This window comes from Bos taurus, chromosome 17 (genome assembly GCF_002263795.3).
Source record: "Bos taurus isolate L1 Dominette 01449 registration number 42190680 breed Hereford chromosome 17, ARS-UCD2.0, whole genome shotgun sequence".
Lineage (NCBI taxonomy): Eukaryota > Metazoa > Chordata > Mammalia > Artiodactyla > Bovidae > Bos > Bos taurus.
The window spans coordinates 59642077-59663368 of NC_037344.1; the positions used below are offsets into that span (position 1 = coordinate 59642077).

The 21292-nt window shown below is 44.8% G+C and overlaps 1 long non-coding RNA gene across 2 annotated transcripts in view; it reads left to right on the forward strand.

Moving 5' to 3' along the window:
- The window catches only part of LOC112442045 (uncharacterized), a 40978-nt gene that overhangs the window by 5865 nt on the left and 13821 nt on the right, over positions 1 to 21292 (forward strand). The window contains exons 2-3 of one of the 2 annotated variants that reach the window (XR_009491085.1): positions 14315 to 14408; positions 20616 to 20769. This is a non-coding gene — a long non-coding RNA (uncharacterized lncRNA). The remainder of the gene's footprint in view (positions 1 to 14314; positions 14409 to 20615; positions 20770 to 21292) is intronic. The other variant, XR_003030038.2, reaches the window with a different exon arrangement.

The following is a 21292-nucleotide window of genomic DNA, read 5'->3' on the forward strand; positions in this document are numbered from 1 at the left end:
CCCTGGAGGCTTCATAAATAGCTGCCTTTTGAGGGCCAGGGCAGCCCAACAGAAATGGCAGAAGCTTCAGCAAGCCCTGGTTTAAATATAGACTCTCTCATGTTCTAGTTCTGGTTTCATGTAAATCACTTTGCTTCTTTGAGTTTCAGTCCTCTGCAGAATGGGACTGATCCTAATGCTTGCCTGGTGAGGTGAATGAGGAGAGTAGAAAAGTACGCGTTCTGTGAGTCACAGTCGTTCCTACATTCATCCATGCATATTTAGGGGGCATGTATTTTTTTCTAATTTATTTCACAGGGCTTTATTGAGCACCTGCCATGTTCTGGCCATTACCCAAGATGATGGGAATATAGCCATGAAGACTACCCGTTTCTGCCTTGATGGTGTTTGCATTCTCATGAGAGAGAACGAACAAAGACAATAAATATATACAAACACATGAATTTTTTGAAAGATCAGCCCAGAGAGTGATGAGGACTATAAAGAAAAATTTTCAAACATGATGTGTGGGATGGGGTGGGGTGGGGGGCGGTTGCAAAGAGGAGTCAGTTGAGACAGAGTGATCAGGAAGGCCTTCTACAAGATGATGGCAGTTAGCCTGCATGATGAGAAGCAGCGCATCAAAGAGGAGAGGGAGTGGTGGTCTATGCAGTTGGACCCGCGAGTACAGAGGTCTGGTGGCCTTGATGATGGATGCATTGAATTGTTGATGACACTTAAAACCTTGTCTAATACTGTCTTTTTAGTAGTAGTGGTTATTAAAGCAATAGCCTCTCCTCCCAATGTGGTTGTCATTCACAAATTTGTTAAGCAAATATATCTGAATCTCTGTATTTCCTGGCCCCCTAGTACCTGAGTGGGGCATATGAAGCGGGGAAGAGGAGATTTCCCTGTCCACTTCTGGACAGGAGATTTGATTAACTGGCACCCTCCAGAGCTCTCTGACTTTAGGAGGGAGACTGACAGTTTTGAAGATGGTGGCTAATTCATTATCCTACTATAAGTGGCTACCAGAAATGGAGCCAAGGTGGCTTGGGTCCTGCTGACCCAAGATCCATATGTCAGGTGAAGTGAAAGTAGTGTGTGAGAATAATCTCTAGTTGTTTTCAGTCACTGAGATTCTGAGGTGGTTTGCTACTGCAACATAATCTAACCTACAAATCACCGCAGATGGTGACTGCAGCCATGAAATTAAGAGACACTTGCTCCTTGGATGAAAAGTAGTGATCAACCTATACAGCATATTAAAAAGCAGAGACTTTACTTTGCTAACAATGTTCCATCTAGTCAAAGCTATGGTTTTTCCAGTGGTCAGGTATGGATGTGTGAGTTGGACCATAAAGAAGGCTGAGCGCCAAAGAATTGATGCTTTTGAACTGTGGTGCTGGAGAAGACTCTTGAGAGTCCTTTGCACTGCAGGGAGATCAAACCAGTCAATCCTGAAGGAAATCAATTGTGAATATTCATTGGAAGGACTGATGATGAAGCTGTACCTCCAGTACTTTGGCCACCTGATGTGAAGAGCTGACTCATTGGAAAAGACTCTGATGCTGGGAAAGATTGAAGGTAGGAGAAGAGGGGGATGACAGAGAATGAGATGGTTGGATGGCATCACCAACTCGATGGGCATGAGATTGAGCAAGCTCCTGGAGATGGTGAAGGACAGGGAAGCCTGGCAGGCTGCAGTCCATGGGGTCACAAAGAGTGAGACATGACTGAGTGACTGAGCAACAACACCACCCCTGACTAATGTCCTCTCTTTTGCTGAGTACAACCTTACATCTTCCCACTGTAGTCCCTCTACCTCTACCCCTACTGGGTGAGAACACAACACTTGGCTCAACCCCACGCTGCTGACTGCACAGAAAGGTTCTTGCACCTCTTTCATATGGGGCTGCAGGGAACCCAGAGGAGTTGTATGGGCAGCAGAAGCTCAAAGGAAACAGGAGATTTCCAGGAGAAGCAGCTGCCCCCTTTAGCTCCCACTGGCTGGATATGGCCTCACCAGGGGCGTGGGCTCTGCAGTTCCTCATACTCCCTCCCCCAACTTCATGAATCCCCTAGACACACCCTTCATGGGCTTAGGCAATCCCACTGTTGCCAACAAACCTGAGCGCTACAGCCAGCAGGTCTTATCCCTGGACTGTGCAAAGCACCTCCAGGGTATTAGCGTTATTCATCTCTAGGGTGGGAATAGATTACAAGCGCATCTGGTGATGGGAATGAAATGCAGAGCGAGTTTGGAGCGGCACCTTTCATCCTTCCAAACCAGACGTCTGCACGGCAAATGCTCCCAGGAGCCAGGCACCTAACCAAGATGAGTGAAGTGGGCCACGTGGGGCCAGCAGCAACATGGAGCATGTATGCCTCTTCTAAGGGTCACCACGGCTTGGGTCACTGCTGCCAAACTCCCCAGTTCTTAGATCTCTGAGCTCATAGAAATATCTGGTTACAAATGCCCTTCACTGCTTCCCTTGTAGCTCCATTGGTAAAGAAACTGCCTGCAATGCAGGAGACCTGGGTTTGATCCCTGGGTTGGGAAGATCCCCTGGAGAAGGAAATGACAACCCACTCCAGTATTCTTGCCTGGAGAATTCATGGACAGAGGAGCCTGGCAGGCTACAGTCCAGGGGGTTGCAAGAGTTGGACACGGCTTAGTGACTACACCACCACCACCAAAAACTGCATAAATGTTGGGGTTCTCACTGGTGCCATTTGCAGATATTTCTGGAGGTGGCCCTGCCCAGGAACAAGATGGACGTGCCCTTGAAGTTGGGCACGGTCATGTGACTCACTGTGGCCAATGAAATCTCCCATGACTGCCGGGTGGAAACTATAAAAGCCAGTGCAGCATCCCCTCCAGATCCTTCTCATTGCCTCAGTTACAATGGGAGCACTTGAGTGCTGAGAAGTCTGCCTCAGTTCTTGAGTTACTATAATAAACCAGCAAAGGAACCACCACTGACCCCACCGCCAGCAGAAACACAATGAACATGTTACAAGAGCAAGAAGTAAATGTTATTTTGCTCCGAAAATGTGGGGGCTATTTGTTGCTGCAGTATAATCAAACTTACCATGACTGATGCAAACACCAAACGGATGACACAAAACAAGTCTGTGGCCATTTCTCTGATTTGCAATTTTGGATGAAGTGTTTTTCTCCTCTTTTTCTCTTTCCTTGCTTCAAACGTTTCCTTCTGTCATAAGCTCTCTTCATTTGGTACATCCAGCAAACATTTATGGAGACTTCTGTAAGGGAAAGCTGCTCTAACATACCACAGTAGCATCAGCAGTGAAGCCATAATTGTAAGATAGTGGAGGTTGTCCTCAGACAACTAGCCCAACCAGAGGAGCACAACCTTTTTGGTCCACCAGGCAGAGGCAATGCAGACCTCAAAGCAGACAGGCGGCAGAAGGCCTCCCAGCCCCAAACCCACTCTTCTAAACCCTGCCGTGATTTCTTAGAGATTTCTTACAGGTCAGAAGACTCCGTTCTATAAGAAGCATACTAACCCTCAGACCCCAAAATGACGCCTTGTGACGTTCTGCATAACACAGCCTCCAGGCAAACCAGTTTCCTTTGAAATCAGGCTAACTTGATTTTATTCCCTGCTTAGCTACTTATTCGATATGGGACTTTACTCCTCAAGTTTTTGTGGAACAGGGTCAAGCACACCTCCAGTTTGGCAGAGTTGTAATGAAGATCAAGCATAACATAGAGCAAGCGCCCAGGGGAACAGCCCATAGTTGGTGCTTAGTTAATGGCAACTTTTGGGGAGACAGAGATATGGACAGAGTGAAGCAAAAGGGATATTTGGCATAACTTTAGAAGTTACGACTCTGTGGATATGGAGGGTTAAGCCTCTGGGTTCTGGAGTGTGGCTGCCTGTGTTAAAATCCTCTCATGCCAACTGGGCAACTGTGAGCAAGAAACATCACCTCTCTCGGCCTCAGTTTTCTCATCTGTGAAATAGGAATGATAATAACATTTGATTTCCTAGGGTTGCTGAGTCAAGTGCCAGGCACGTAATAAAGATAAACTACACATGCGACCTTTATGTCCTTATTATGTAAAAAGCTGACAGCAGCATTCCAAGTCCAGGTTGGAGAGCGGCCAGTGTGGTCTTGGGTGAAACCTCACTTCCCCGGGCTTCTGCAAAGAAGCCTCCTCCAGGCTGGCCCTCTGGAATTCACCTTTTGAAACAAGCACTTTACAGTGTCCCACAAGGCTTCATTGTTTTCCCCTCAGCAGGGAACCCGTGTTCCTTCTGCACGCATGCACTCGACTTTGAAGCATTTGGTTGCAGTCGCTCACAGGCTTTTCTTCCCTGGGACAGCATGGCAGGACTGCCTGGGAAACCCGATCTCCCCAACCCTCAGTTCTAATCGTGTTGTTTCTTAGACTCAGGCTCCCCTATAAATCATTTTTAATGACACTTTGAGAAGAAAGACGTCGCAAAGCAAATCTTACACGACGTTCTCATCACCAACGGCATTTAATATCCTAAATCATATGCTTTATGGCATTGCATCACGGGCCTCAGGCGAATGAAGGCCGTCTATTATTTTTTGCTTCTGGTGCACCTCTTGTGTGCCTGAGGGTCACTCACTTTAGGGAATTCCTGGCGGTTATGCTTAGGGGATTTGTTTTGGGGGAAGTTAGGATGGTCGCACGGTCCAGCAGGAATCTGGGGGGACTTTTTTACACAATGAGGTGGCCTGTGTGGTGGTATCCAGAGCTGGTAATATGAGAAAGTTATGAGAATATAAGCCAGGCCTGATCTGGGGTTCCTCGCCATTCACCTGAGGGGCCCCTTCCCTTCCAGGGAAGTCGATATGGTGAAAATCAAACCAAAGCGACAGCAAATAAAAACAGGCCCTACCCCACCTCTCCCCAAACCCCAGCCAGACTGGGGAAGAAATGTGAACATCTATGCTCCAATTCACTTCCATCTGACAAATATTCATCTGGATATTTCAGTGTGCCTACGATGTGCGTGGATTAAAACACACAGAGGTCAGTACCGTGCTCCTTAGTGTGTGCGTGTTAGTCACTCAGTCGTGTCTGACTCTTTGTGACCCCCTGGACTGTAGCCCACCAGGCTCCTCTGTCCATGGGATCTCCCAGGCAAAAGTACTGGAGCGAGTAGTCATTCCTTCCTTGCATGTGTGCAAGTCACTCAGTTGTGTCCAACTCTTTGCCACCCCATGTACTGTAATTCAGCAGGCTCCTCTGTCCATGGGGTTTTTCAGGCAAGAATCTAGAGTGGGTTGCCATTTCCTTCCCAAGCGATCTTCCTGACCCAGGGATCGAACCCGTGTCTCCTGCATTGTCAGGTGTATTACTCCATTCCTTCCTCAGTGTAACACAATCTAATTCACCCGTCAGCGTCAAAGCACCTACAGCATACAGGGAGCTGGACCAAGCTGCTGGCAGAGTGGCTGCCTGGGGACTGTTTAAAGCTACAGCCTTCAGGGAGCCAAACACACACAAATCTGCAAGCGGCGAGATCAGAAGCTCGTGAACATGCCTAGAACAGTGGTACAACATTCATTTGTATGGTTAGCAAATGAATGGCTTGATCAAAGAACCAACAATAGAACAAGGGGCTCCGAATAACCCAAAGTGCAAGACAAGTGTCTGCCTCCTTCTGACCCCTCCTTTCATTCCTAGACAGGTGCTGTAGGGAGGGTATCTGGCATAACATCCCATCAAACTCACCCACTGTGAGGGGTCATCTACATGACACATCCACTGAGATGTGTCAGTGTTTCATGATAAGATATCTGGAAGACTTGCCTTCCTCTCCCACCTCTCGCTTCCCAGGAATGAACCCACAGGAGGGACCTCTGCATGCCTGGCATGTGTTCACCTGGCCAGGAGGGTGTGGCTTCCAGGAGGAAGGTGGCTTAATTCCTGGTCACAGGGTGTACTCTTCCCTCCTGCTCTGATGCTGTGGCTCCTGAAAGAGGGGTCATAAGAATATGGACATTAGCTGGGCTTCTACTATCTGCAGACACAGAGCTCAGGCCTATGCATGCATCGGCTCTGAGCAACTCCTGTATCACAGAGGGGCTAGGAGCAGAAAATCAGGTGACAAGGGTAGTGTACTCAGCACAGTGCTGGAACCTACTAAATGCTTAGCAAATGGCAGTTTCTTTGTCACAGCCTCGGTTACAAGTGAGGAAATGGAGACTCGAAGTGGAGAGAGGGAAGCAGCTATGAATGGAGGCTGGGGAAGTAATAGTATCCAGGACATGTGAACTTCCTAATCAGGGTAAGGAGCTTAGCCTAACACTGCAGCTGGGTAACGTTGGGTAAATTATTTCACCCCTCTGAGACTCCAGTAGCAACAACAATAATAGATTGAATCATATGAAATTGACAGTTTTATACTTCAGCAATGTTTGAATGTCAGCAATTTCATAAGCTTCAATTGAATAAAAAAACAACACTCTCATAGTGCTCATGTGAAGATCAAAGGATATGTAAAAGCGGAAGACAGCACCCAGTAAATGATGATCCCTCAATACACGGAAGTTGGTTTAGTTACTGTTTCCACGGCTTTTTTGGATAAAAGAAATGAAATCTATTCATATCAGCATTGGAAGCAAGGCCACTACCCTGTTTTCCACCCCTGGACAAGCCTGTGTTACGGGGGCCTCGTCTCCGCCTTCAGGGGTTGGTGATATGGGATCAGCAATTTCCTCTGTCCAGCCACTTGGGTAAATGATTTACTAGCTGCCCTCAAAGCCCCCTTTCCACCACAGGGCAGAGCTCTCCAAGCCCGAGCACCCTCCTTTGAACCAGAACTCTGAAATTGTTGAGGGGAGCCCTCAGGGTTCTTCCTTTTCTTCTTGGGTGAGGGGGACCTGGGGGATGGCGCAGAGGGCAGGTGTGCATTACAGATCCGAGCATAATGAGGGAGAAAGAGGCCATTTCCAGAAGTCTGTGTTAATTAGAACTCGGCTTCCCCGAGGCTGAGTGTCACTCAGAAACATCTTATCTTCATGTTCATCATTATCAGTTTCATTGATGTATCAACAGCAGCAGCTTTAATTTTTCTCATCAGCTACACCTGCTGCTGCTTTTGTTCACTCCTCTCCTTCGTCCTCTTCCTCTTCTTCTTTTTCCTCCCCTTCCTTTCCGCCCCCCCCCCTTCTTTTTCTTCTTCTTTTCTATCAGACAGAGCCACTGTACTCAAGACTCCCTTCCACATTCTGTTGCCATCTTCCTTTTCTGGGTCCTCATTCTACTTGGGATTTCTCCTCTCCCCCACCTCCATCAAGATTCAGCAATACCCAGAGCTTCAGACCTTCCCTGGTTCTACTGTCCTTTCACCCCTGCCACCCCTGCATCACAAAATCCTACCTGCCCTGGATCCAGCGGACTCAGTGGCATCCCCTAGATTAGAATCAATTATGGACTAATTAATGGACTTAAACCTCAAAACCTGCAGCTAGGCAGGAATGATTGTAGAGCAGATTGAACCATTATTGGGATCTTCAGCAGGTAAGGGGAAGGGTTGAACAACAGATCCAAATGGAACAGCAGAGAACCCCCTACTGTGCTGTTCTAACAAAACCAAACCAGAGACTACCCCAGAACTTGGGAGCATTTGCCTTGTTCATACCCTTAACCACCAGCTGCCAACACTCAACAGGGATTGGCTCCCAGAAGTTCCATATATAACGTGGCCATAATTAACTGGATCAGAATTAGCCCAGTGTGGACAAATCAGAGTGCTTTTCCACGAAGCAATGATGATGATGATGATGATTGTGTTAGTAATGATGACGTGATGACAATGATGGTGGTGATGGTGAGGAGGAAGAGACAAAGTGGTAATGGTGGAGGTGATGAGGTGGGTGAGGATGACTGATATCACTTAGTCTGTCAGCCACTTGGATGATTTACATATATTACACCTTACAGTCCTATCAGGTAAGGAGGTAAGGAAGTGATGAATAATATTCTCATTATATAGATGAAAAAAGCAAGAAAATTTCCGACATGCACAGAATTGCTAACTGGTGGAGCAGGGAAAGCCACTCAGCCCAGAAAGAATAATGGAAACTAGTGTAAGAAACAGAGATCGAATTCTGTCCAGGGTCCCGGTTCTAGACCTTTCTTCACCCTACTTAAACCTCTGCTCTTGGGTTCTTTGAGACACTCCATTCCCATTTTTCTTAAGCTTCAGTTGATTTCTATTACTTTCAGTCAGACAAGTGCTTGTAAGTAGAGTCACTGAACTTTGTCTCCAAATAGAGCACATGGTGATTCTTTCAATGTGACTTTGAGCCGGGGCTGGGATTAAGGTGAAACAAATGAGACATCTAGGGCACACATTTAAGGAGGCACTCACTGTCAGGGTCAGGCAGGTGAGGGGAGCATTTGCACAGACCTGAGTGTCTCCTTAAATTCTGCAGCCTAGGCGCCTCGCTTCCTTCACTATAAGCGCTGCTTAAGCAACTCCCTCTCCTTTTCTGCCGTGGCTTACCCAGCTATAAAATGAAGACATTGAACCCGGGATTACAGAGAGCCATATTAGGTGTGATATTCTGATTCTCTGGCAAATGACATACTTGCTACAAACCTCACATCCCACGTCTGTGGCAGACATCACTAATCAATAACAGCTTCTTGATGAGCCTGGACATGTCCTCAGAATCCAACTCCATCTAGAGCCACGAGGATCTCCTGGTAAATATTTAGAATTGGAAAATAAGAGGAAACTTCTCAAGGACACAAACAGGGTTTTACCTCTCTCTCTCTCAGTCTCCCTCTCTCAGTCTCTCTCTCCTGCACCTGAAATGGTACCTGATACAGATGAAACAGTGCATATATTTCCAATTCATACATAAATTCAGCTGAAACTTGAACCAGAACATGATGGAGAACTACCTACACAGGCAACAGTTACTTCTTATATGAATACTCACACAAATATGGATTTGCATGCGTGCGGACACACACACACACACACACACACACACACGTACACACTTTCATGTACAATGTCACAGCCCATGTGTTCATTGGGGCCAGATTAGGCTCCAAACAATGAAAAGACATGTTCTCTCCAGCTCTCCTAAACTTCAAAATAATCGTTTAAAATCAAAATGAGTCTAAGAATCTAAGAAGTTCTGGCACTTGTCACCATAATTCCCTTAACTTTTTTCAATATCAAATAGCATCATTAAAAAATGAGAGAGGGATTTGGTGTCTATGATTTGCTCATACTCAGACATGCCTTGACACTTGTAGGTGATCTTGTAGCACTGAAAACAGTCTCCTGTACACGTGAATGTGGACATGTCCACGTAGAAACATACACCCCATCACATGTTCACACATGTTCACAGTTTCACCCTTAAACTTGCACCCAGTCCCTCTGCTTTGTTCACATACATATACATATCCGTGAGCACACACATTCTGAACATGTTTGCACATGTGTCCCCTTATGCACATGTATGTATGCACTTGGCAAGGCACATGTACTCACAATGCATAGGATGACATTTGTATCCACCTAAATGTACATGCAAGTTTCCCAGGTGGCTCATTGCTAAAGAATCCGCCTGCCAGTGCAGGAGATAGGAGAGATGTGGGTTTGATCCCTGGGTCGGGAAGATCCCCAGGAGAAGGTAATGGCAACCCACTCCAGTATTTGTGCCTGAGAAATTCCATGGACAGAGAAGCCTGGCGGGCTACAGTCTGTGGGATCACAAAAGAGTTGGACATGACTTAGCGACTAAACAACAACAGATGTACACACACAGACACAGATACCCGAGCACGCTCTTCTAGGTCCCCACTTGAGTGTAGCTGTACACATACATGCACATGCATGCACATTCACACACACAGATGCCCATATCCTCATGTGCACACACACGCACCCATGTTCATACACGCTGACACTGATACATGCAGACACACATTCTCCTACAACCCGCCCCACCCACCCCCACACACACAGTCTGCCTTCCCTCCAACAGAAGGCCCTCAAGGCTGCTGCTCTGTGGGCCTGTGCTGTCAGGGAGCCTGGTAAGAATCACTGGGGCAGCTCGACAGTGATAACAATTTCCAGAGCCAACAGCAGAGAGCTTAATCCACAGTGAAAAGCTGACAGGGCCGGCGCCTCCGCGTGCTTCCTGCCAGCTCCTACTCACTCAGCCCAGCGTAGGGAGGTGGCAGACTCTCGGAGCCCTCCAGCCATGTCATCTCCTCTCTAATGATGCCAACGTTTTGACAAAGCTGAGCAACACAGCCGGTAGGTGTGAAGTTGGAATTAATTTTCTTTCGGAAGGTCAAGTGCATTAATGAGCTTTCAGCTGGCTGGTATTGTTCTTTTCTTTTTGCAAGAGGAGAGAGAAGAAAAGGAGAAAGGGACACTTAACTGGAGCTGTTTTCTTCTTTCTCTTCTCCTCGCTTCAGGAGTCTTGGCCCCTTTTCCAAAGCCCAATAAGTAGAGCCCTGTGGGCAGACAGATGGGCTCAGACTTGGCCTCCCACAGAACAGTTAATTCCCCTACTGCACGAGGAAAGTCTCAGCCTTAGACCTGCCTTGAGGGACAGGGGATAAGTAAAGAAGAATCAAATATACATCTCAGCCTTTAAGGCATTTGAGTAGATGCAAAGATAGTAAAAATAAATGGGTTTCATTGTATATTCCATTCCTGATTGATTGTAGTGGCTGCCTGGAGCTTTGCGGGGAAAGCAATGAGCACTGGAGCCTCTTCAGGCTCTATGGGCAGGAGGGTCCTGATTGATTAGCGATGTCTGCCTTGGACATCATGTAAGGTGTAGCAGCATAAACAGAGATATTTTTTAAAAAAGAAAATACCAGAGCTATTAAAAAAAAATGCCAAGAATTCAGAGGTATTTAAAAAGCAGAGCTATTAAAAAAAAAGAAATACCTAGAATTCAACATATTAAGAATAAATAGGAAATTCATTAAACAAGTATATTTAAAACCTAAGTGGAAAAAAGTCCACAAGAAAACTTAGGGAAGAAGCTACATGTAAACGGAAATTGTAAACTAATTGTAAACTACCAGGAAGGTGACATAAAGATTCTTGTGACCCAGATGGGGCTTCTGCTAAGCTCTAAAGTATAATTCTCATTTAAAGGATTGCTACTGCCCTCAACCAGTTCCTGCCATGGAAGAACCTGGGCTGTATATTAGCACAGCCACTGAAAAAAATTGTCTGGAAAGACACCTGTTTGGGCCTTTGTTGTTGTTGTTGTTTGTTTGGTTTTTTTTTCATAATATTTTTCAAGATTTATTTTTGATGTGGACCATTTTTAAAATCTTTACTGAATTAGTTGTGATATTGTTTATGTTCTGGTTTTTTGGACATGAGGCATGTGGGATCTTAGCTCCCAGACCAGGGATTGAACCCACACCATTGGAAGTGAAGTTCTAACCATTAGACCACCAGGGAAGTTCCTCGGCCTCTTTTTAAAAATTAAATGGGACTATGGGAGAAAGCTCTGGTAGGGTAATGAGTGTGGTCACTCATCTGTTTTCCCCTCCAGAATTCATACTTGCTAGGGGCAGAGAGGGTGTGTGTGTGTGTGTGTGCAGACTCACTACTCTGCACGTGCGTGCTAACACACACTCATGCCCAATAACCACATATTAAATGAATAGATGAAAGGATCACATCCAACCCTGACTTCTGTAGAGCCATTCACAGTGTCCAAATGTTTCCCAGGCTTCTGATGACACATCGCCGTCTCGTCTTTAATTCTTGGAGATGAAGAGTATTCTACCTCCCGTGATAGGGGCTGAATCTGTCAGGATTCCAGTTTGGGTTCTAGCTCTTCCTAGCCGTGTGACTTTAGGCTAGTCACGTCACCTCTCTGAGTCCTAGTTTCTTCTTTTGTAACATGGGACTAATAATAACATCTGCCTCACAAAGCTATTGTTGAAAAATCAGGAGAACCTGCAGTTTTTCTTGTAAACCAGGGAAATTTTGAGAGGGAAAGGTGGAACTATAAATAATCGCCCTGGGACATTGAGTATAAGATGTCCCGAGTCACCAGGCTGTCTGGTCACCCCACGCCAACTAACCTCGTCCACAGTGCCTGGCACATAGGGTTCCATACTGTTAGGTGACATCATGAGAAAACTGCAGCCAAATTTCTGCTTTGCTCTCTCTCTCTCTTACTCTTCTGCGATGTGGAGTGACAGAAGGAGCTTGGCTTCAAGGTTCTTGGTTCTGTCGCTTCACCTTTAGATATGCACCTGCTCAGAGGAGATGGTAACTGAGGCACACATGAAAGATTAGTAATGATTTTGCTAGGCGACATATATAAAGATGGAGAGAGGAAGATTTCAGACATAAAATAAAAAGAACAGCTTAAGCAAAAGTTTAGTGTCCAGCTCATGGGGTTGGGTAGGGCCCAGTTGGAAGCAGATCATCAAGGACCACAGATCTAAAAGGTTTGTGAGTCTGAGAAATCAGGTTCAGAAGATGGCATGTGTGGGCTTTGAACACATTTTTTAATCTGTTACATTACCCATAAGAGACCTGCCAAAAGAGGACTGTGAATCAAGACACCAACATGAGAACAACTAATTTTCCTGGGAAGACTTTCAAAGTCCAGTGACCCAATGACTAGATCATATTTTAAAATGATGTCATAAAAATTCCTTTATTAAAAAAGAGGATGGGAGATAGCCACCACCACTCCCTTTTTTATTACCATTATTATAGAATGTCACCAGCCGAGAAGGCAAACTTTAGCAAAACAAGCCTCTAAAGAAAAGAAAGCCCCTTTTCTAATCTGGGAAAAACTCAGTGGGATTTTAACTGAGATGAAGTTCCAGTCTCCCATCTCAGTGACCCTCCAGCAGTTGCTTTGCAAGCATGACATTTGCTCACGTCCATCCTCCGCATTCCGTTCATCTGTTCTTGTCTCCCAAACAGGAGGACACTGACGGGGCAGATCCCCAGCTCAGTCGTGATCAGAAACATCTGGGTGCTTCCCAAACCCTGCGCCTTCAGAGCAGGATGCCCCTAGGACCTGTCTGACTTGCTTTCTTCCAGCTCAGAAAGACACCCGCCCAGGAATCTGAGATTGCCGTTCATGTAAATTGCACCTCTTCCAGAGGCTTTTAAAAAATTGTTTTATTTGTTTGGCTGTACCAGACCCCAGTCGCAGCATGCTGGATGTTTTTAGTAGGGGCATGTGGGATCTTTAGTTGCAGCATGCGAACATGAGCCATGTGGGATCTAGTTCCCCGACCAGGGAGAAAATCCAGGCCCCCTGCATTGGGAGTGTGGAGTCTTAGCCACCGGACCCCCAGGGAAGTCTCCACACCTCTTCCAGAAAGACAGGTTCTTGCACCCTGCTTAGCCATGGCTCGAGCTCCCCCTTCTCTCCCTGACAGTTGCAACCTGGAACTCGGAAGAGCTTATGCTGTATTTCATTCCATTCATGGCTCACCAAGGGCAAGTGTTTGATGAGTGTGTACTAAGTTCAGATTCTGTATTGCCAGAGTCCTGTCTCTGCGTTAGACCGACACTGTCTAGGCACTGGGGATGCCGCAGTGAACATGGCAAAACCTTGACCCAGTGGAGTGGACATTCTCACACTAGATATACTTCTCTCATTTATCTGCTTGGTGAGTTCTTCCTGTAAGAACCAAAATCCAGCTCAAAGACCTTGACTCCCCACACATCCAGTTCATTCCATGACCATTCTCCTTGGGGAAAAGCCAACCCCATTCTTCTTCACCCTTTCTTCCCTGGCCTCTTCATACTTGCAACATTCTGCCTCCCAGTATTGTGAATAGCCAGTATGCCTGCCCAGTCATTAAAATGGGTAACTTGCTATTGAGAGCAGGCTCTGGGGTCTGATGGCCTGGGTTTGAAGCCTCATTCCTCTACTTCTGTCTGTGTAAACTTGGGTAATTGACCTAGTTCTCTATGTCTCCAGTTGCTCATCTGTAAATAGGAACCATAACCACACTAACTCCCAGGGTTGTATGTGAGAATTAAAGGAGACAGTTGATAAGTCATGCATTCCGCACAATGTGTGGGCATAGTAAAGGCTCAAAAATGTCAGCTATTTTTAGCCTTTTATTGGTGTTGAGAAAATACTAATTGATTACTGTGACAGGTATTTCTCTTATCACTGGTGTGCCTGTAGTCGTCTATACTTCCCAGCCTCTTTGCAATTAGAAAGAGTCATGTGATTAGTTGCGACCAAACAAATATTGACAAAGGTGACCTATGTTACTGCAAGGAAACTTCTCTAGAATTAATACTATACAGTTTATTTTGTCCTGCTGCAGAAACCAAGGAACTCCACGTGGTGAACTTCCTTCAACTTGGATCCCTGAGTGACAGTATGGACCCCTGAGCGACTGCAACAGACAGGAAATATGTGTGAGAAATGAATATTTGTTAACTTAAGACACAGAGGTTAGGGACTTCCCTGGTGGTCCAGTGGTTAAGACTCCACATTCCCAGTGCAGGGGGCATGGGTTTGATCCCTGGTTGGAGAACTAAGATTCCACATGATGCATGGGTGAAAAAGAAAAAGAAAAGATACAAATGTTAAGTGGTATGTGTAAAAATCCAGAAGAACCTAGCATGCTTTAACTAATATAAGTACCAGCTATACTCCAGGCTCTAAGTCAGGCCCAGCAGTCACAGTCTTGAGTCAGAGTCATATTCATGGACTTAAAGGAGCTTGCATTTTGGGGACTGCATATGCTCTTGCTTGAATGAATGAAGAGTGACCATGGATGCTTAAGACCAAACCTGTGGCTGCCTTTATGCCAGATACTCATCACCCTGAAGGCAGACTTTCACTTCCATCCCAGCAGCCCAGTATATGCCTGTGGGCACCTTTTGAAGTGAATGCCAGCTTCTTGGTGATTCTCTCCTTGGAGCAAACATCTTGCCTTCCTTCCAGATATACCCTAGGTGAGGCATCACATGACCTTGCTCATCAGGTCCAGGGGCAGTCACCAATAAGAGTCTTTCCTGGAAACCAGTAACTGGTGAGAGGCAAGGCATGACAGTGGTGGCATGGTGGGGTAAAGGTCCATGAGCCTCCATGAAGACCCAAGAGCTACCCTTTTCCCTTCCTTTCCTGGATCTTTATTGTCCAGCTATATGCTGACATCCTGAGATACCTCCATGTCATCCTAACAAATGTCTTTTATTTTTCCTTAGCTAGCTGAAATTGATTTATGTAGTTTTTGACCAAAGGACCTCGAAAGTAAAAGTTTCCCTGTCATATCCGACTCTTTGCAACCCCATGGACTATAGCCTGCCAGGCTCCTCTGTCCATGGAATTCTCCAGGCCAGAATACTGGAGTAGGTAGCCTTTCCCTTCTCCAGGGGATCTTCCCAACCCAGGGATTGAACCCAGGTCTCCTGCATTGCAGGTGGATTTTTTACCATCTGAGCCACCAGGGAAGCCCAAAGGACCTTACCTGGATGCTAATGTGGGCACATAGTAGGACTTCAGTTAATGCAATGTGATGAAAAATGATATGTGAGAGGCAAGAAGAGAGGAGAGGGAAAGTCAGGGAGATAGAGAAGAAGAAAGAGAGGAGAGAGAGAAAAAGCTTGAAAACACAAATGTCAAAAATGCTCCCCAGATGATTATGAAAAGCGCCTGTAGTTAATGACTGTCGGAGGCTTCAGGATCTTAAAAACCCAGGTTCCAGTTTTGACATAACCCTTGCTTAGCTGTGTGACCTTAGGGTAAGGAGCTTCACTTCTCTGAACCTCTATTTTTCCATTTGGCAAATGAGTCCATAAAGCCATTCTGTCTTATTCTGAAGATATTATAAGGGATGCATGTGATGGTACCTACTGTGGGTCCCGGCATGTATTAACCACCAGAGAAACATGAATTTTCTTCTCTCCTCTCATCAGGGAACAGTACTTTGTTTCCTCCTCCTCTGCCTCGCTCAACCTTAAGAAGTCCAGAAAAGGGACTTTCCTGGTGGTCCAGTGGTTAAGAATCAGCCTTCTAGTGCAAGAGATGCAAGTTCGATCCCTGGTCCAGAGCTAGGATCCCAATGCCATAGGGCAACTAAGCCCACATGCCCCAACTAAGACTGAACACAGCCATATAAATACATATTAAAAAAAAAAATCCCAGGAAAGGTAAGAGAGCTCCTTTTGGAAAGGTCTGTCTTTTGGCAGCCAACTTTGAATTTCTCAGCTATTATTTGGAGCTCAAAGTTCACACATCTGTGATGGATGAGCAGGGAACACTAACACCTCGTTAGTGTCTGAAACCACTGGTTGGAATCGGGAAGGAGGACAGCCCAAGGTCCAGCACCTTAACTATGGAAATAATACATGCGTCCCCAAAAATGAAGAAAGGTGAGTGGGGAAGGGAGTCGCACAAATCATTGCAAGGAGTTATTTGACCTGCTTGAAAATTTGAATTGCTTGGTAATGGCCAACCTGTTGGGTGGTATTTTATTAACATGAATAGATTTTTACAGGATATTTCTCACATTGCTTTCCGAGAGTCTCAGGAATTCATTAAATATTAAGAGGTAGCACTCTGGATTGTTCAGTTAAAGATGCCCTCTGATGAGGCTTCCCACAAGTTAGAGACCTGGAGGAAGCAGGCAGGCACAGAATAGATGTTTGCTGTCAGCCTCGGCAGAGGAGATAATAAAATAATAATCACTGTGAATGTTTACTGGCTGCTTACTATGTGCCAGGCCCTAAGCTAAGCACTTGACTTTTTTTTTTTAATACACTTTGTAAAGAAGGTATTATTAGCATCCCTGTTTTACAGATGGGGAAACTGAGGCATAGATTTCAAAGCTAGTGTGAAGGGGGAAGAAATGGAGACATATTAGCCAAACTTTGAATCTGGGTACATGAGGACTTTTCCAGATCTTTTTGGTAGCTCTGTGACCTCCAGCAAGTTACTAAGCTTTTCAGAGCCTCAACTGCTTCTTTTACAGACTGGAAAGTATCCCCATGTTATAGGCAAGGAAATAGAGACCCAGGTCACAGAGCTAATAAATGGTATGTCCAGAACTCATTCAGTGATCTTGGGTTCAGTCCTATTGTTTATTGGTGCATGATGAACAACTTCAGAATTCAGTGGTTTAAAGCAGCCGCCTCATTTTGCACATGATATTATAGGCAAGAATTTGGGAAAGGTTCAGCTGGGTGGTTCACCTATGATCCATGTGGAATTAGCTGGGGATCCACTTTCAAGATGCCTTTTTTATACTCCCATACACTTCACCTTCTCCATATGGTATCTCATCCTCCAGATCCTCAGCATTTGTCTTGGGTTTCCTCACAACACAGTGGTGTAGAGTCACTGGACTCCTTACCAGGATAGTTGGTTTGCCTCAAAATGAATGTTCCAAGAGATGAGAAGTGGAAGTGTCCTTTGAACTATAATCTATTGGTCAAAGCAGTAACATACCACTACACTCTCTGGATTCAATGGAAATAGTCATAAGCCCCCACCTCTCAATAGAAGGAATGTCAAAGAATTTGTATTCGTTTTAATCTGTCTCATTGATATATAAGTGAAAGTCACTCAGTCATGTCCGACTCTTTGCCACCCCATGGACTATACAATCCATGGAATTCTCTAGGCCAGAATACTGGAGTGGGTTGCCTTTCCGTACTCCAGGGGATCTTCCCAACCCAGGGATCAAACCCAGGTCTCCCATATTGCAGGCAGATCTTTACCAGCTGAGCTACAAGGGAAGCCCTGTAGATATATAAGAAGCCAGTAAATGATAACTCTTACTTAGAAAAAACATCTATAAAATAGAGCAGTTAATAGCTACCAACCCACCCACCCAAGAGGGTGGATTTATTAGGAGGATTAATTTCATGAATGTAGAATTTAGTGCCAGATACTTGGCAAAAAGCAGGTACAGAATGAGACTAGGTTCCCTCCCTCTAGTGACTACTGGGACACACCCCACCCCCCACCCCGCCAGCCAGGGAGGGGTGTCAGATAAATTACAACACATCCAGTTAAATTTGTGTTTCAGACAAATGATGACTAATTTTAGTATAAGTATGTTTCATACAATATTGGAGACATACCTACACTAAAGGGGATTCCCAGGTATCGCTAGTGGTAAAGAACCCATCTGCCAATTCAGGAGACATAAGAGATACCGGTTCAATCCCTTCATCAGGAAGATCCCCTGGAGGAGCAGATGGTAACCCACTCCAGTATTCTTGCTTGAAGAATCACATGGACAGAGGAGCCTGGCAGGTTATAGTCCATAGGGCCGAAAAGAGTCGGACACAACTGAAGCTACTTAGCATGTACACAAGCACTTATACTAAAAAAGTATTTGTTGCTTATCTAAAATTCAAATTTAATTGGGCATCCTATTTTTTATTTGCTAAATCTAGCAATCCTACCAGCTTATAGCTAGAAGAGCTGAGACCAAGAACTCTCATTTTAGCCTCTGACCTCAGGGCCCAGGAAGACTGAATGTGAAATTTGAATTAGGAGCCATACATGGTTTGTCCAGACATGTAGCTGTCTTTCCTCCAATCATACCAAAAAAGAAGCAGAAGAGAAAGAAAACAGAAGTCGAAAGGCTTGCCAACATTCCAACCATCTTGATCCCATCTGTAAGGGTGGGGGTTCAGTATTTATTATATTTCTCCAGTCACGGAGCTCACTGTCAAGTCACGGAGCCCTGGAGAAGTGGCTTCACTCAGTTTTCTCATCTGTGAAATGGGAGTGATAGTAATACCAATTCAATCCAGATCGATATTGTGAGAAATAAATAAGGCAAAATGATAAAGTGGTTAGCGCAGTTCCTAATCCTTGGTAACCGCTCAATGTTAATTTTTATTAATATCAGTGGAGAGGCAGACATTTCAAATGCTGCAATAGCTGAACCCATAGAAGTATTAATAGAAGCAGTCAGCAATGAAGGAGAGAGAGAGTGGGGGGAAGCTTTGCAGAAGTTACACCTGAAAAGAGTTGTGATAGATGAAGTGGCCTTTGCCGAACAGACAAGAAGGAAAGGCTCCTATGCAGAGGAATCAGCATATGTAAGGAGATAAAGAAAAGAAATGAAATGTAAAAGGAGCTCTACGTAGCTCAATACTGATGGAGAGTGAAATGGAGTTAATAGCAAATGAAGCAACTGACAAACAACTAATCTCAAAAATATACAAGCAAGTCCTGCAGCTCAATTCCAGAAAAATAAACGACCAAATCAAAAAATGGGCCAAAGAACTAGACATTTCTCCAAAGAAGACATACAGATGGCTAACAAACACATGAAAAGATGCTCAACGTCACTCATTATCAGAGAAATGCAAATCAAAACCACAATGAGGTACCATTTCACGCCAGTCAGAATGGCTGCGATCCAAAAGTCTACAAGCAATAATTGCTGGAGAGGGTGTAGAGAAAAGGGAACCCTCTTACACTGTTGGTGGGAATGCAAACTAGTACAGCCACTATGGAGAACAGTGTGGAGATTCTTTAAAAAACTGGAAATAGAACTGCCTTATGACCTAGCAATCCTACTGCTGGGCATACACACCGAGGAAACCAGAACTGAAAGAGACACGTGTACCCCAATGTTCATTGCAGCACTGTTTATAATAGCCAGGACATGGAAGCAACCTAGATGTCCATCAGCAGATGAATGGATAAGAAAGCTGTGGTACATATACACAATGGAGTATTACTCAGCCATTAAAAAGAATACATTTGAATCAGTTCTAATGAGGTGGATGAAACTGGAGCCGATTATACAGAATGACGTAAGCCAGAAAGAAAAACACCCAATAAGTATACTAACACATATATATGGAATTTAGAAAGATGGTAATGACAACCCTGTATGCAAGACAGCAAAAGAGACACAGATGTATAGAACAGTCTTTTGGACTCTATGGGAGAGGGAGAGGGTGGGATGATTTGGGAGAATGGCATTGAAACATGTATAATATCATATAAAAAACGAATCGCCAGTCCGGGTTCAATGCAGGATACAGGATACTTGGGACTAGTGCACTGGGATGACCCAGAGGGATGGTATGGGGAAGGAGGTGGGAGGGGGGTTCAGGATTGGGAACATGTGTACACCCTTGGGGGATTCATGTTGATGTATGGCAAAACCAATACAATATTGTAAAATAATTAGCCTCTAATTAAAATAAATAAATTTAAGTTAAAAAAAAAAAAAAAAGAAAGAAATTCAAAGGGCAGAGTGATGGGAGATGAGCCCAGAAAGACAGCCCCAGACAGGTTCTGGGTACCACATGAGGGTGTGGCTCTTTCTGGGACCCTAAAATGAGGCTCAGTAGAAGAAGGAACCAATGAGCTTTGCATGTGGACCCAGTTCATACCATCGTAGTGGGGAAGATCAGAAGGCAAAATTAACATCGAGATGGGCTTCTACATTATTCCAAATGTCAAGACTCGGATTTGAAACAGTAAGGGTGAGCATGTGCACAAGAGAAATGCTGAGAGAGAATCTTCTGATATAAAGGAGAATAGAGGCTGGATTTCCAGCTTCCAGCCAGAGTGAGAAATTTGACCTGCACAGTAAAACACTAGAAAAGCACATTATGCCCAAATATCTTCTTAATTCACAGCTCGAGTGTGAAACTGATGCCTGTCATTGAGGAAATGGGAATTTCTATACCCCTGAGAAGCGCTGGAGCAGCCGCCAATACTGGAGCAACCACTGCTGCTCTGATTTTCCAGTTGAAGGTGCTAGGAGCTCATCCTAAAGGAAAGCAAGAAGAGGTAGCCAAGAAATTTGTAGTCTGTAGTTGTTCTACAAATGGTTCTAGCCCTAAGGCTAAAAAGAAAATCTTAAAATTTAACCTCCTAATCATCATGAATCTAATAAGATCTGCCACATATTGAGTCACTGATCTGTGCCAAGCATTGAGTTAAGTTTTTAAAATATTGCTTTATTCACACCACAATCCATTGAGGATTAGTAAAATCATATCCATTTTACAAATGAGAAAACTGAGGCTTTTAGATTACTACCCATTCATCTAGTGAATGGGTGAGACCCAGGGACCCAGGGAACTGTGACCGTAGCCTCTGCACTCTTAAGTACCACACCAGAATTTAACATTTCCCAAACAACAACCCATCATGTGTACACCACCTATCCTATAATTTACTTCACATTATTTTAAATTAAGTCCATGTTGACTCATATCCCAGAAATTTGTAAACGTGAAAACAGAATGAGTGTGTGCTGTCACTTCAGTTGTGTCCAACTCTTTGTGACCCTATGGACTGTAGCCCACCA